Source organism: Xenopus laevis, chromosome 9_10S (assembly GCF_017654675.1).
Source record: "Xenopus laevis strain J_2021 chromosome 9_10S, Xenopus_laevis_v10.1, whole genome shotgun sequence".
In the NCBI taxonomy this organism is placed as follows: domain Eukaryota; kingdom Metazoa; phylum Chordata; class Amphibia; order Anura; family Pipidae; genus Xenopus; species Xenopus laevis.
The window spans coordinates 90,910,588-90,926,607 of NC_054388.1; positions in this window are offsets into that span (position 1 = coordinate 90,910,588).

Sequence of the window (16,020 nt, forward strand, 5' to 3'; positions counted from 1 at the left end):
CTTTTAACCATCTTTTAACTTCTAGCACCCTCCATCAAACATTGGGCTTTGCAGGCTTTGCAGGCAAGTGCTGAGAGTACACTGACATGCAGAATTTCACTAGAGAGCTGAACAGACATAGGAGTAGTTCATTCCTTAAGAACGGCAAGTGGTAAGCATATTATTTCAAAGTCTTAACATACTCGACCTTGTTTGTTTATGAAATCCCCATGACCCCTTGATTGTACTGCAAATTGATGTAGCCTGTACATATAAATACAGTATAGACTTGCAAGAGACCTTTAGCCCATTGGGCCTGTGACAGTTTGTCTGCCCAAGTGCTGCTGCCAGCAGTTCACAGATATGTGTTAAAGTGTAGTGTTTGTTGAAAAGGCAGAAGTGTGTCACATGTGAAATTTTACCCCTCAGAATCCCCCCACACACACAGCATTTACACTCATTAATAAAACTGACAGGGGTCGAAGTCGCCCGAAGTTGCCTCACAAGGAAACTTCGGGCGACTTTGGAAATCAAAGTGCCGCTAGTGTATTAGCGCAGACGATTCTTCATTCGAGCGGACGGAAGGCAGTTCGGGGAGATTGTCGCCACACAGAAGAGGCGTTTAGTCGCCAGGCGACTAAATCTTCCCGAATCTGCTCGTCTGCCCCAACCCTTATATATATCACTGTATAAACATTCTTTATCTCCATGGCCTGCAAGTAAAACCATGAATCCAAGAGATACTTTTAGCAATAATGCAACCCACTCCACAAAACAAACAAAAACTTTGTTCATTTTGATGTATATTTTGATGTTTTACTTGTTCTGTTGTAATTTTAGATGTAAATTGATGGACCGGTAATATTATGCTGTATTCATATAATATAAATAAATTAATTAATACAGTATATTGATATAATATTATATTAATATTATATAATATTATGTAAATATCAATATAATATTAAGTATAATAATTATTATTCATATAATTCTGGAACATTACACAGCACTTACAGCTCTTTAATCTGCTGTGCTGCATTTCAACTATTGTGGCTTGGATCAGAGACCTAGCAAGAAACGCAGCCTAAATGGTGCTGGCATTCTGGTTGTTTAGATCCAGCTCTGTGTAGTAATACTGTAAAGTACTTTTTTAGATACAGGTGTGTGACATTGGCCAAAGAGTTAAATATGTGTTTAGTATCCCTTCATATAGCAACACCAGAGTTCAATGCCAAATCATTATACCCATGGGTCCATAGGTTTAGACAGCAAAGCTGACCACAAAAAAGGTCAACATCTGACATTGATCACTGTATCATATTCAAATGATTAAAAAAAAGGACAAGGTGCTCCAGAATTAGATATATAGTCACTCACCAAATATTAAAAGTGGTCCGGGTGCCCAGCCCCAGACCCCCAGCTTTAGGGAGCGGTACAGCAAAACATTGGAAAGTGGAGCTGACCAGCACTCAAACGGATCCACAGGACCAGAGATGTTCAGTTAACAAATTATTTTATTGATAGAAAAGTTAAAAATATAGCTGTATCTCCATCCACCCTACGCATTTCGCACCCCTCAGGGTGCTTAGTCATGGGCTCTATTGACTAAGCCCTTGACTAAGCACCCTGAGGGGTGTGAAACGCAGATCCGGACTGAGAATTAAAATAGGCCCTGGCATTTCAGATACACAGAGGCCCAATCAGCCCACAAACAGGCCCAAATGGCCCCTACCAGCCCACTAAATACTGACTTTCTATGGGACCTTATAGCAGCCCCTCTGGCATTTGCCAGAACCCACAGATTGCCAGTCCGGGCCTGGTGAAACGCGTAGGGTGGATGGAGATACAGCTATATTTTTAACTTTTCTATCAATAAAATAATTTTTTAACTGAACATCTCTGGTCCTGTGGATTCGTTTGAGTGCCGGTCAGCTCCGCTTTCCAATGTTTCACTGTATCATATTACAATAAATTTTTTTGATATACTGACCTTTTTTATAAAAAAATATATAACTATGTATATGCAATTAGTTATTCCAGTGACCAAAATAGGTACCAATCACATCCCAAAAATATACAGTTCTTGCACATCACAAACATTTTAGAAAAAAATCTTTATTACAAAGATATTAAAATCCACAATAACCCCATAACTATAGCCTTTACTATACTAACTATAAGCTGTAGTTATGGGTCATTATGATTATAATATGTTTGTAATAAAGATTTTTTTCTTAGACATTTGTGAAGTTTGAGAGCTATATATTTTTTAGATATGGCACAGGCAGGGTTTTCTAAAGAGTGGCAGAAAATCCCTGAACCTGACCAGGCTACCTGTTATTGATCATAATGCAAAGCTGACTGGGACAGTTGGATGGAAGCGGCTAAAATGTTACATGTTCAATACATTAATCTTTTTTGCTGATTTTTAGAAAGTAAAGGACCTATCTTCAATCCAAGTGTACAGTACAAGGCATGCAAATGTTTGCATATAAATGATTTAATAGTACAATAGGTCCTTTCATATGAGAATGGCAAGATCTATTTTGCATTAGTGCCGTGTAAACAATCAACACTTTAGGATTGTAAATGGTCATTATATGCTATGAAGGTAGTGGTGGTGGGGTGTAATTAGTAGAGGCAATTTGCATTTGTATTCCAGTCAGCAGTCAGAGTGATTTCCTCCAGGCTATGGATTGCCAGCCCAATGAGTTAACTTGAAAAATACTTCCCCCCCCATATTTTATCTTGAGATAGAATCCAGTTTTATCAATGTGAATACGAAGTTTATATACTTGTGATGCTTAAATTGCCAACTGCAGAGTGCAATGAACTAATACCATGTGTTTAGTAGTTGCCAGTATTTTTCAGACAATTGGTATTCTGACACAGCCACACTAGGGTGTCACATAGTGAAGGCAGCATTTAAGCTGACCTGTCTGTGCTGTCTTGTGACAACATTATTCTGCATAATTGATCCTTACAATGCCAAAGATCTCCAAGTGACAGCAATGACTCCAAGCCCCTGTCTCAGTTCTATTGAGGCAGAGTAGCATTTTCATAATAAAGGATGACAGTAACTCTTCAACTCTCTTCCTAAGAATTAATTGAGTTTTCTCCCAAAGAAGATTGTAAAGACTAAAGCTGGCCATGCATAACCAGATTTGGTTGCACAGTTTTTACAGTTTTACCATGTATATCAGCTTGGGGTCAGTTTCAACAGATCAGATCACAGATCAAATCTGTCTCAAATGATGGATCCCCCCAACATAATTATACAGTATCCATGCATTTGGCCCATGGATTGTTGAATCCGTTGGATGCCTTGTACCGTGTATCCTTAAGTAAGTATTTATTTGCACATGAACAACAGCTCCTCTTTAGTTTTTTTGGTGCCTTTAATTCGATTCACAGATACACACTGGGTAGTTGTGATTTTGACAAGTCATAGCAATACCTAGGGAGAAAAAATACTGAAAATGTTTGGAAGGGAAATTGGCACAAATGATGAGGCATAAAACACAGACATTTGGAAAAAATATAAGAAATAAAATAAAGAAAGGATCGTTTTACATCCTTGATGGTAACTACCACCATGACAGTTTCATTTAATATTGTAGGTTCAATATTTTGCTAGGGAAACAGTAAAGATCTAGTGAGTCATCGTATATTGGGAATAGAAAAGGCATCCACTTTTAATTCAGATTTCATTTAGCTCTAATGCTTTTTAAGGACACATCCTAAATACATATATCATATGTATGCATAGTTTTTATGAATTGCAACATCTGTGCAATGTTCCATAACGCCATGCAGTTTTATTGTAAGTGCTCTATATTTCAGTAGGGTTGGGACACACATTTTCTTCGCAAAAATTCCTACTAGGCAGGAAAAAACTGGCCTGGAAAATATCAACTAACCAAGTGGTTGACAGAGTTCTTGGGTTCAGTCCATCCTTGTGGAGCAGCATTTGGTTACAGCAAAAGATTCACTGGCACACGGGTAATACTGGCAGGGTGATACCCTTGCTTTAAATTTACTTATAGCGTTTCGGGGATCACCCCCGTAATCAAGCATACAGCCACCCACCCTAAATAGTCTATAAACTGGGCGCTTAAAATGCTTCCATTAAATAAGAATATTTCAAATCAAAGCAGTAAACTGGACACATACAAATATCTGAAGGACAGAGAATATCATGTTATGCCAGAGACAGACAACATTATAGTATTTATCTCCCTTTAAGAATTGGATTTTTCATAAAGAAATAGTGTTGTTTCATACTCTGATCTCTGGTGCCGCGCGGGCATGTCCAGAGCTGACAAGGTCATTGAGTTGTTTGTCTTAATAATCTCCCAGTGACTGGTGCTTTTGGTGTCCTGGAAATATGGACAGATGCACAGGTCTGTGGCACCACAAGTTTAAGCTCAGAAGTCACAGCAGTAAAAAGAAAACAAAGGTCCACTTGTCCAGAAATACATGTGGAGACTGTGCAGATCCATTAGACTGGGGGCCTGGACAAAGCTATGCCGTATCTTTCAACTGATTTCCCATGCCCATTTCCTGAGGGTATGGAATAAGCCACGAGGACATACAGCTGCATGCTAAATAAGCACAATGTCGCTTATTATTTTAAGGAGGACCAAAATACTTTTACTCCTTCTTGAAATTTTTAATTGCTAATTTCGTGACCTATGCCATGCCAGATGAATTTCTGTTTCCAGCAAACACAATGAAACAGACTTCTACTCTTCTCTTTTTTTCTAGATTAAAATGTTAAAAGGCATTAACATGAAAGAAGGAAAATGCTTGCATTGTATTGATGTGCAAATACAATCAATCTATTTTATATCTGTAAGGTTGCACCATGGTCATGACCGTGCGCTCCATAGACTTTTGGGTATGATATCAGTCTGTGCCATGACTATAAGAGTATAGCAGGTATTTGTTTCACTAAAAATAGATTAATGTGTAAATACAATGAATCTATTTTATATCTGCAAGGTTGCACCATGGTCATGACCCTGAGCTCTGTAGACTTTTGGGTATGATATCATTATTTTTATGGGGTCTGTGTATATGAATGCAAGAGTATAGCAGGTATTTGTTTCACTAAATGCAACCCTTAACTAGATAACGCTGCTAATGTGGTGCTGTATGATATTTAGACAACTTTTACAAGGATGCTTGTTACAGTTGCAGGAGAATTAGCAGTGTAATTCATTTGAAATTGTTGGTTGTGCACTAAATGTAGATTGGTGGTTACAGGTTAGAGACATATCAATAAATAAGGTGTATACTGCTCATGGCACACAGAGCATTTGCGCTCCAGTGAAAGAGCCCAAGTCTGTGTAGACTGTCATTTTGGGAATCCACCTATAGAATGCTGCAAAAAAGGCCCCAAAGTGCCATTAGCCTCAGTTTAAATTAGCTTAAAGCATGGCACCAATGTCCCCAAAACCACTCCACATAGGATAATACAATCACAACCAACATATTTACAACATACTACAGTGACATGTTTAGGTACTTCCCATATTTCCAAAGAGAGTTAGTGATAATTTGCTGCCAAAAGTATTTCCATACATTTATATAGGGGAGAAGTAGAATCTTCTGCTTCAGAATAAAAAAATTGAAAAGTGAGTTCATGCTTATTAATGAATAGTGACCCCCTTTGGTTCCCTAGCTGTTAAAGAACTACCGGTGGAGATGATAAAGGATTATGAGAGGTTACTTTTGCCTTCATCTAAATTGCCACAATGTTGTTCTCTTTAAGTATAATGACTGGGAAGGTTTGAAAATCTGTTTGGTCATCAACAGCACCAGCCTTTTATATGTAGTTATCAGCCCTGTATTTTATATGCATTACAGTATGTAATCTCTGCTAATGGTTTGCTGGAATGCAGTATTAAGATTAAAAGCACACCCCTATTGTGAGAGCCGAAACATATAAATTAGTAAGGGTGGGATAGAGGAACACAATGAACTGTACTTTTTGAGAATTGAGGCATTTACAGGCCTTCGGTGTGATGACTAGTCACTCAGTTGGGATATCCTGTGTAAGTGAGTGGGGGCCATGGCTGCAGCAGACAGTGTTGGTTCTAGACATTGTGTACGCTTAGGCAAAGATTAAAATAACTTCCTGCCCTTTACATCTCCACATACAAAAGCAACATGCAGAAACACCCCCTCTAGTCTACCAGTTTTCTCTTTATCAGTTGATATTTGGATTAGCCCATACAGTTCTGAAAATAATTTGCTCAAAATAAATCATAAAATAACTAGGACCAACCTTTACAAGCAAAATATACTGCAGCCGGGGGGTGTAGTTATGAATGTAATTTATTCTGAATGTGAAATGAAAGGAAAAGAAAAGCTACACATGGGCTTTTTCAGTCTGCTCATACTGCACAACTGCTTTGCAATTGTGGGAAAATGTAGTGTCAATCAGTCAGAGAGGTCTTGCAATAACAACAAATAAGAAAACGGTCCCACAACTCTTGTAAAAGTAAAACCTGTGCCATAATCGACCACTTCAATGGTGCCTGCACCATGGAACTTACACATAACTGTACAGCAGTCAGATAGCCTAAAATTCACATAGAAGTGACAGAGAACTTGCATTTAACTTGTCAAAAAAAAGCAGAAGTTCGGAAGGAAACATCAAATGGCATTTTTAAAGGGAGCATAAACCTTTCATAAACTTCTCCTGTTTGCGGCCCAACTTATCACGTTAGTGGATCTTTTCATCTTTACATGATTTGGCTACAAATAAGATGGACCAGATATTGATCAGGTAGACTCTCCGAAGGGTCCCATATAGGGGCCAATAAGATTTTATTGGCCAATGAGTTGTTAGCTCAAATCATTCACTGCAATTATCTTTCTATATATTTCAAGTTATAACATTTCGAACCATATAATACACCAAACTTGGCTTTACGACAATCCTTTTAAGTTCATAAAACTTGATCTATTCTGTGTTGCCTGTCGGGCACCTTGAGAATGGTATGTTGGAGAAGTTCCCACTTTGATGCTTTAGGCACCAAAGTAAATTCTTAAAGAGACAACATTCCATTTGATTTTATTCCTTACAGTTCAATGGAGTTTTAGCCCTGGATGGTTTTGCCAGGCTTGAGCAATAGGGGGAATGACGGGTGAGTAACGATTCCTTGGCATTGATTTCTTAACTCAGGCATTTAAAGACCCTTTATCTTAAGATTATAGCTTTCTATTGTTGTGAAGAGCCTCAGCTAGCAGGATACATACATCCCAAGCCAACAGTTATCTGGATACAAAGGCAGGGGTGCAGAGACAAGCCCCAGGTCTGCCTGGTATCTTGTACTTGCTTTTCTGTTTAACTTTGTGAGAAAGAAGTGAGGGAACAGGAGAGCACCGAAGCAATGAAGATTTATAGTCACATCGTACTGCATTGAATGCATCCCAGCCATGTGGTTTCCTACAATATCAAAGGTTCAAGTAACTGTCCAGTGGGAAAGAATTCTGGGAAGCATAAAAATATCATGATATAACTGGGAAAAGGGATTCTTCTGCTTCTTATGTGTGTCTCTTAAAGCAGAAGAAGAATACTGGTTTTTACATTCTTTTGGTTATGAATTACCAAAAGTTTTCTTTATTCAGGAAATGAAATACTTTTCAATTTGTTTGGTCTACTTTTGTTATTTATGATATGACATAGGTATTTAAAGAAAAAATATAGACAGTATATACAAATATTAACAGGCTGCTCAAAATAAAACAAGGCAATTTTGACATATGGAACAGTGTAGTCCTACTGTGCTGACAGATACATTAAGATATTTCACTTTAGGTGGGAGCTGTCATTGATATACACATGCTTGATAATTATTTTTTACCAATCTATTTTATACTATATTTTTTTTAATTTCTGAGACCTAAATCGTCAGTGTGCTTTCTCAACCTAACATTTTGTCCTACTGTAAACAACTCAGAGTCAGAGACTCACAGCATGAGTGTGTTTTTTTTGAAGCTGAAAAATAATGTTAGGTTGAGCAACAAATAAATTATATAAAAATAAAACATAGGCAACTTTAAAAAGAAATACAAGACTATTTGAGGTTTTCATTTTAACAGGACATGGGGAGGGTACATAATAAAACATTTGGAAAGCATGTTGTGCCCAGCTCTATCCTTCTCAGGGACCAGTGAAGTTATTCACTGTGCATAGGTCATGCTGCTAGCCCAAATATATGAGATAACATACCAGGACGTGTTTCTGACTTGTTCTACCTATGTACCTAGTACAAGCCAATCATTCGGCATGTATGCCAGCATATTTGCTTGGGTGGAAAAAAACACTGTTTCTGAACTGAGCAAAACAAGGCATACATAATAAAATTTCAAAAAACAGGAAAATGGAAAGTTAATGGGTTTAGGAACTCTAATAATCCGAAAAGGGATGTATCCAATTCTACCTCTCCTCTGTGACATGAGCATATGTGGTCATTCTGTAGCCAATAAAACTAGATCATATCCTAACATAACACATCCTCGCCAAAGTTTTACAGCTGCGAGCATCACTTTGATACAATGTGCTCCCTGTGCAATTCATGTCTGGCTTGTGTTAGCCACAAATGGATCTGGAGCCAGAGCTCAATCATATTTTATTTGCCAGGGGACCCATTGAAATATGAGTTCTTCCTTATCATTCTCTCATGTGATTTTCCTCTGTCATGGATGCTGCCAAAATATAACAAAACTTTATTGCGTCAACAGCAAAAAACTTTGTTTTAATTATTTATTTTAGACTTTCACAGTCGTTTGACAATCAGTACCCTTTGCTCTTGTTGCTTTCAGTATTTAGAGCCTGCATTGCTCAGTTTCAATATGACCTTTATAATGCATGCTTTTCTCCACTGAGTGGTATAAACTAGTAAGAAATATGTTGCGAGTGAGTGATCTGCATTATCTAAATCAGATGCATATTTTACATGATGTGCGTGTGTGCTAAGTAAATACAGGGGGGAAAAATTGCAGAAGGAAGTTGATGTGATACTGCTAGTAAGCATGTGTTCTTGTTAGATTGTTAGGATATAGATTAAACAAAAGATTAGGCTGAAGGAAGACATTCAAAATATATCTATATATCTATAGAAATACATAGATAAACCCTTTATTTGTAGGGATGCACCAAATCCAGGATTCGGCTCATGATTGGGCCAGGATTTGGCCTTTTTCAGCAGGATTCGGATTCGCCCGAAACCTTCTGCCAGGCCGAACTGAATCCAAATCCTAATTTGCATATGCAAGGGAGGGAAATCACGTGACCTTTTGTCACAAAACAAGGGAGTAAAAAATGTTTTCCCCTTCCCACCCCTAATTTGCATATGCCATATTTGGCCAAATCTTTCGCAAAGGATTCGGTGCATGCAAGTCATGTCTTTACACCTTTAAATGATGACTTTGTACCTTGTTTCTGTTTTAAGTGAAAGCGGTAACGTTCAGTAAAATCTGCATCTTAGTGAATTTGCGTAGTTACATCCATTCGCCAGAGCACAAATTCACCAGGCGTTAGGGAGCGAAGTACCACTCCTTTGCTAGCGAAGTTACGCCAGTGGCCGTAAGTAAATCGGCAAATTTTTACTTGCGTTAGTCACTTTGCCCTTTACTAAATTCGCCCTTCTGTTATTAACCCTCCAAAATATATATAAATATTTTAGAAACATAGCCCTCAACATCAAGAGATTTTTCGTAAATTGTATATCGAAGGGAATATTTTTTTCATAAAACCTCAACAAGTTCCACAGCACTTTACAGAGATTGTACATTATACATATTCGTATTACATGATCTGATTATGTCAAGATCACATTTTGTTCCGATTTGTATTTATACCACCCTATATCAAATGCAAATAAGGTCACAGAGTTAACTCACCAAGTATAGGAGGAGGTTCAGGTGCACTGAACCTTCAGCTAAGGGAGTGGATCCAAACCGTAATGTAGTTGAGCAGCTACTCAAAGGACCATTCCTCCACACAGACATAATGAAATTCAAGTAGATTTATTTGATTATGATATGATACGAAGCGCGTAAGGCTTTGCCTACATAGAACCACATAAATCTGCTTGAATTTTATTACGTCCGTGTGGAGGAATGGTCCTTTGAGTACCTGCTACCTACTTACTTATACCTATATCAGTGTTCCCAGATATATTTTATGTTGGTCACAGGGGCCTTTATTCCCACAGCAGCTGATTTCATTTTACCACTGGTGTCTCTTAATGCCAAATCCCCTTGCTGCTGCTGATAATGTCAAAGAAACCTTTCTGATTATAAATCACAATGTAACAATGCCAAAGATTCTGCTGATTTCAAGCTTCTGTGGATCGTTTCACTGCTTTCAGCCCCCTTTCTGTCACTAATTAACAAAGCCATTTAAGACGCCAGCCGTAAAGGCCAGTTTCAGTAGGGATGGTGACTGTCAGCATAACTATGTCTTGTGTGCAGCAAATCAAGAACACAAAACGGGCAGGCTGGCTTTCAGGTTACATAAAAGGCCCAGGGCAACTGGGAAGACCCTTTAACTCACCCTTTCTGAGGCTTTTGTCCCAACAGTAGTAAAAGGATCAGAGAATAGTGTGTTAAAAGTGCAAATATATATATATATATATATAAAAAAACAAACAGAATTATAGTGGAAGGAAGGAGGATCCCCATTTTGTACTTTACAATTTTAATCACAACAATTTCTTTAGAATTTGGATTTACAATGCAACTCCTATGGAGGAATGTAATAAAAGTTAACTTGTACTGACTAAGGTCAGACCTCCGCTTCTACCGCAGGATAAATCTATTTACTAAGGGATCCCTTTTTTCGTTTGATTGTGGAATGTAATAAAAGTCGCAAAGAGCAAAACAATTTGCACAAAAAAGAATAAAAAGTCTAATTTCACAATGTAATATTCTTCCTTAAACCGTGATTACACTACAAATTTTAATTGCCCACATTTAAGAAGTGCTTGAAAGTGTCCAAATCTCTTGGAGAAAACACAACAACTTTTTCAGTAAGAAGTTTTATTACATTCACTGGGCCCTGGCGCAAATTATAAAGTTCACAAACCTTCTTCCCCTGTCGGAAATGGTTGATAAACAGTTTCTGGGTTCGCAAAAGCTATATTAAATATGCTCCAAGGAAAATTTATTCATGCAAAGGCATAACTTTTCTAATTGCGAATATTTTTTCATTTCCCGACTTTTATTACATTCCTCCATTAATGTTTTACAATACACTAACCAAGTGTGGATTTTTTTTAACAAATTCTTTGTTTTCCTGCAGAGCAAATAAAAAAGTAGTTGGATAGATGCTTGATTGATTAATGGGTAGTTCAATGAAAATGTATAGTGCAGAGCTATTTTTTTTAACTTTTTTTGCAAAAAATGTGTTATTTCCTTATTCTTCTATTTATAATATATATATTAATATATAAATATAGATATATTTGCCAAAGTATATTTTCACCTGTTTTTGCACAGTCCCAGGTTGATAAATGGGCCCTCAATTCTTTTCTTTGGGCTGATTGTTACAAGTGTAGAGGGATGTGTTGAGAAAATTCTAAGAGAAATACAGGGAGGATTTTAAGATCCACAAAGAGTGCATTTGCTTTGGGCCCCCAGAATTACAGGGGCCTCTTGGAGAAAACTTTAATAAACACAAGCGGGACATACTAATTTTGATCCTGTATGAATGCCCTATTAATTTTCAGAAGGTTCACCGTCACGTTGCCAGGCTCTCCAACCTTAAAAATAAACAGCAAAATAAATATCAAATTTGATAGACAAGAATGATTTCCCAAAATAAAAAAAAATTATGTGCAGTTAATCAAACAAACGTCTATTTTCTATTCTCTATGAGCAGTGTTTATTTGAATTCTGGGTGTTTTTTAATTGTAACTCTGTAGATCAAGCAATATGGCAGCCCAATTCTTTGCAGAATTAATAACAGCTGTATGTTTTACTTACATCTACAGATAAAATAGACTTAAAGTGAAACACCCATATTTTCCCAGACAAAAATATGTAATCCAAAGGGCTCTTTAGCACACAAAAATTTTACAGCACCATTAGACTGTAAGCTCTTTAGAGCAAGGTCTTCTCTTCCATTAGCATCAGATAGTCTTCCTCTTCTGTACAGAACTATGGACATTTCTTGGCACTTCACAAGTCAATGTTAGCAATAATAAAACGTGCAAAATACATCACACTCATTTACATTCTAACGACAGGCTGTTTAATTGGGCACAGCAACAAGTAAAATCAATTACTGCCAAGAAACTTCCAAAAGTGACAAGTCCCAGTGACAAGTCCCAGTGCTGCTCATCATCAGCATGTGTTAGAAATGAAATATAGATAGAAAAGAATGATAAATATTTGTTTTAATCAAATTTATTGGGTATGGGATAAATGAATTACAAAAGGGAATGAGTATAAGAGAAAGAAGACTTCACAAGAGCACGATCCTCAGCAGAACTTAAGTGCACATTAGAGATGGCAGTAGACTGAAATATATTCTTTTGAAATTCCATGGAGTTTGTGGATACTTGAAAATCCCACAAATATGCAGCTGCAAGCAGCGTTTCTAATGGGATGATAATACTGATTTGAACCTTGTTATCTACTAAGCTGGCCAAGTTAAATGATCTTATTATACGGCCCAGCAGGATAAAGGCCTAGCTGGTAAATGTGCCAAAAAATGAAATTGTTATAGGCAACATGGAGATCGAACAAGGGCATGGAGAGGAACATGAAGTATACAGGAAACTGGAGAGTCTTCAAAAGTGAAAAAAATCGTTTTTATTGATACACTACATGTTTCGGACCCCTTAGGTCCTTCCTCTGGTGCAAGTTACAAATAATGTTTGGAGAGGAACAGGAAACATATGAATAGACAATAGAGATTATATACACAAATGAATAAACTCATGGTAAAGGTATGGTATCCATTATCCAGGAAACCCATTATCCAGAAAGCTCAGAATAGACTCCATTTTAATTAAATAAGTCAAAACTGTAAAACCTATTTCATTTTTTCCTCTGTAATAAATAAAGAATACCTTGTACTTGATCGCAGCTAAGATATAACTAATTCGTTTTGAAGACAAGACAGTCGTATTGGGTTTAATTAATGTTTAAATCATTTTTTTAAGCAGACTTAAGGTATGGAGATCCAAATTACGGAAAGAGCCCTTATCTGGAAAACCCCAGGTCCTGAGCATTCTGGATAACCGTTCCCGTACCTGTACATCTGTTCTTATCTTAGGTAATATCTGCAAATTAGACACTGACAAAAAATTGCTCTAAAAAACCCCTTTAGGTTAGGGCAATGAGACACAGTGGGGTTCATTTTTTAAGGACTTGCAGCACCTAATCTGGTGCAATCGAATGTATGCACCATTTTGTGTGGAAGCACAAATACTTTTGCGTTACTTTGCCCGTAAAAGATTATTATTATTATTTCTTGGGGGTGTGGCTACAGTACTCAAGTATTGCAAAAGTTAGGCAATTTGCGCAGACGTGTGCCTACACAGCAACATTGATATTTTTACTACTGTGGTGTATTTCTAATGCAGTTGTGGCCAGTAGCGCTAGTATGTGCGCATCATTTATTGCAAGTCTTGTGACAGAAAATGCTCAGTTTCCGCCGATGCAAATGTCTGTGTCCAAAGCAGCACATTAATTGAGCATTACATTTTTAAATATACGTATGCGCTGGGCAAAAGTTTAACCTTATTAGCTCTGCGCTGCATTAATAAATGTGCCCCAGTGTTTTTTTTCACAGCAACAGCCTTCATATATTTTTTTAGCAGTTATTGTAATTAGCAATTTGAGTGTTTTAGCAGAGACGATTCTCAGTATTGCCTATGGCAAGGTACTTTCTAGTGTTATGTAGCCATAATAAAATGTTGGCAACAAAAACACTGTGGGAGTCATTTATAAAGTTTGCGCAGTGCATATTTATTTGCAAATATATTGCTTGGCCCTCAAGGAGTGCTATACAAATAAACATATACATACATACATACATACATACATACATACATACATACATACATACATACATACAAATGGTTGTATTGCCCATGTTTTTTCCTGAACGCTAAAGTATTGCAGTACTGTGCCCATCTTTCGATTTTTCGCAAATGGATCGCAAATGAGATGGGTGTTTGCGTGAGTTCAGGCACTTTGTGAAGTTTTTGTGCATGAAAATAGTGTTGACAGCAATTTAAATTCACAATTTGCGAAAACTGTTTTGCAAATATTTACATAAGTTGTGGCGTAAGTGTGCATAAATATTTGCAATTTTCAGTTTTTGCCATATTTAAAAAGTTCTTATGGACATTTACATTAAATACGGCATTCTTATTCAGCTTTATAAATATAACCATTGTCCTAAAGGAAAACTGTATGTTAAAGGGATACTGTCATGGGACAAAATGAATCAGTTAATAGTGCTGCTCCAGCAGAATTCTGCACTGAAATCCATTTCTCAAAAGAGCAAACAGATTTTTTATATTCAATTTTGAAATCTGACATGGGGCTAGACATATTGTCAATTTCCCAGGCAGGCACATGTCACATGACCAGGGGTAGCTGGGAAATTGACAAAATGTCTAGCCCCATGTCAGATTTCAAAATTGAATATAAAAAAATCTGTTTGCTCTTTTGAGAAATGGATTTCAGTGCAGAATTCTGCTGGAGTAGCACTATTAACTGAAGCGTTTTGAAAAAAGCATGTTTTCCAATGACAGGATCCCTTTAAGAGAAAATACTTAACCAGAAAATGATTTATATTATGTGATCTATATAAAAATCTTACCTAAAACTAGCATATACATTCAGTTATTGCAGGTTCCTGCACTAGTGGCCCTCCAGAGGAGCAGCTGTTTGTCAAAAGAATGGTGATATGGTAAGGGAAATAGTGACAGAAAGGTTTTAAATCAGTGTTGCTCAACCTGTAACAACGCCAAGCTCCCACTGACCCCTGAAGATTGAGTGGGGATACAGGCACTGGCAATTGTAATTAAATTAACAATAACACCAGAAAATGAAAGTGTTTTAAATTAATCACAATATAATGTTCTGTTGTCCTGCACTGGCAAAACTGGTGAGTTTGCTTCAGAAACACAACTATAGTTTATATGAACAAGTTGCTGTGTAGCCATGGAGGCAGCCATTCAAGCACAGGATACACAATGATAACAGATAAGCTCTGAAGAATCCCATTGTACTACTACAGAGTTTATCTGTTATTTGCTGTGTACCCTGTGCCTTTTCTCCTTTTTCAGCTTTGAATGGCTGCCCCCATGGCTACACAGCAGCCTATAAACTGTAGTAGAGTTTCTGAAGCAAAAACACCAGTTTTACAAGTGCAGCACAACAGTACATTATATTTTCATTTCTTTAAAACACTTTAATGTTTGGTGTTACAGTTCCTTTAAATCTTTCTACATTCAACAGTGAGCCTTTTCCTCTTTCAGATCACCATCTTATCTCTTTTTTTATTCCGAACCTTCTGCTAACTCTCAGCCAAAAATTCTGTCTCGTAATACCCGAGCTTTTGATATCTCATTCTCTCAGTTCTAGCTTCTCCTCTATAATTTCTCTGATCCTGATTCAGTGGTAAATATCTATAACTCAGTTCTGACTGCTGCTATCAATACCCATGCACCTCTGCAGCCACAATGCAGTCAGGCCTGCAATCCCTGTCCCTGGATACTCTCAGATACGATTTCTGTGTTCCTGTATGCGAATGGTAGAGTGCACATGGAGGAAATCCCACACAAAAGCGGAATTCCTTCACTATAAATTTCTTATGGCCTGCCTTGGTATTGCCCTATCCCAGGCTAAATAAGAATACTATAGTACAATCATAAATAATAATAAATCCAACCCACAATGTTTATTCCATATTCAACTCACTACCCCATCCCTCCATAAATGAAACATAAACATTTCACCATACCCTCCAGGATTCTATCCACAAACAATTTCCCACCC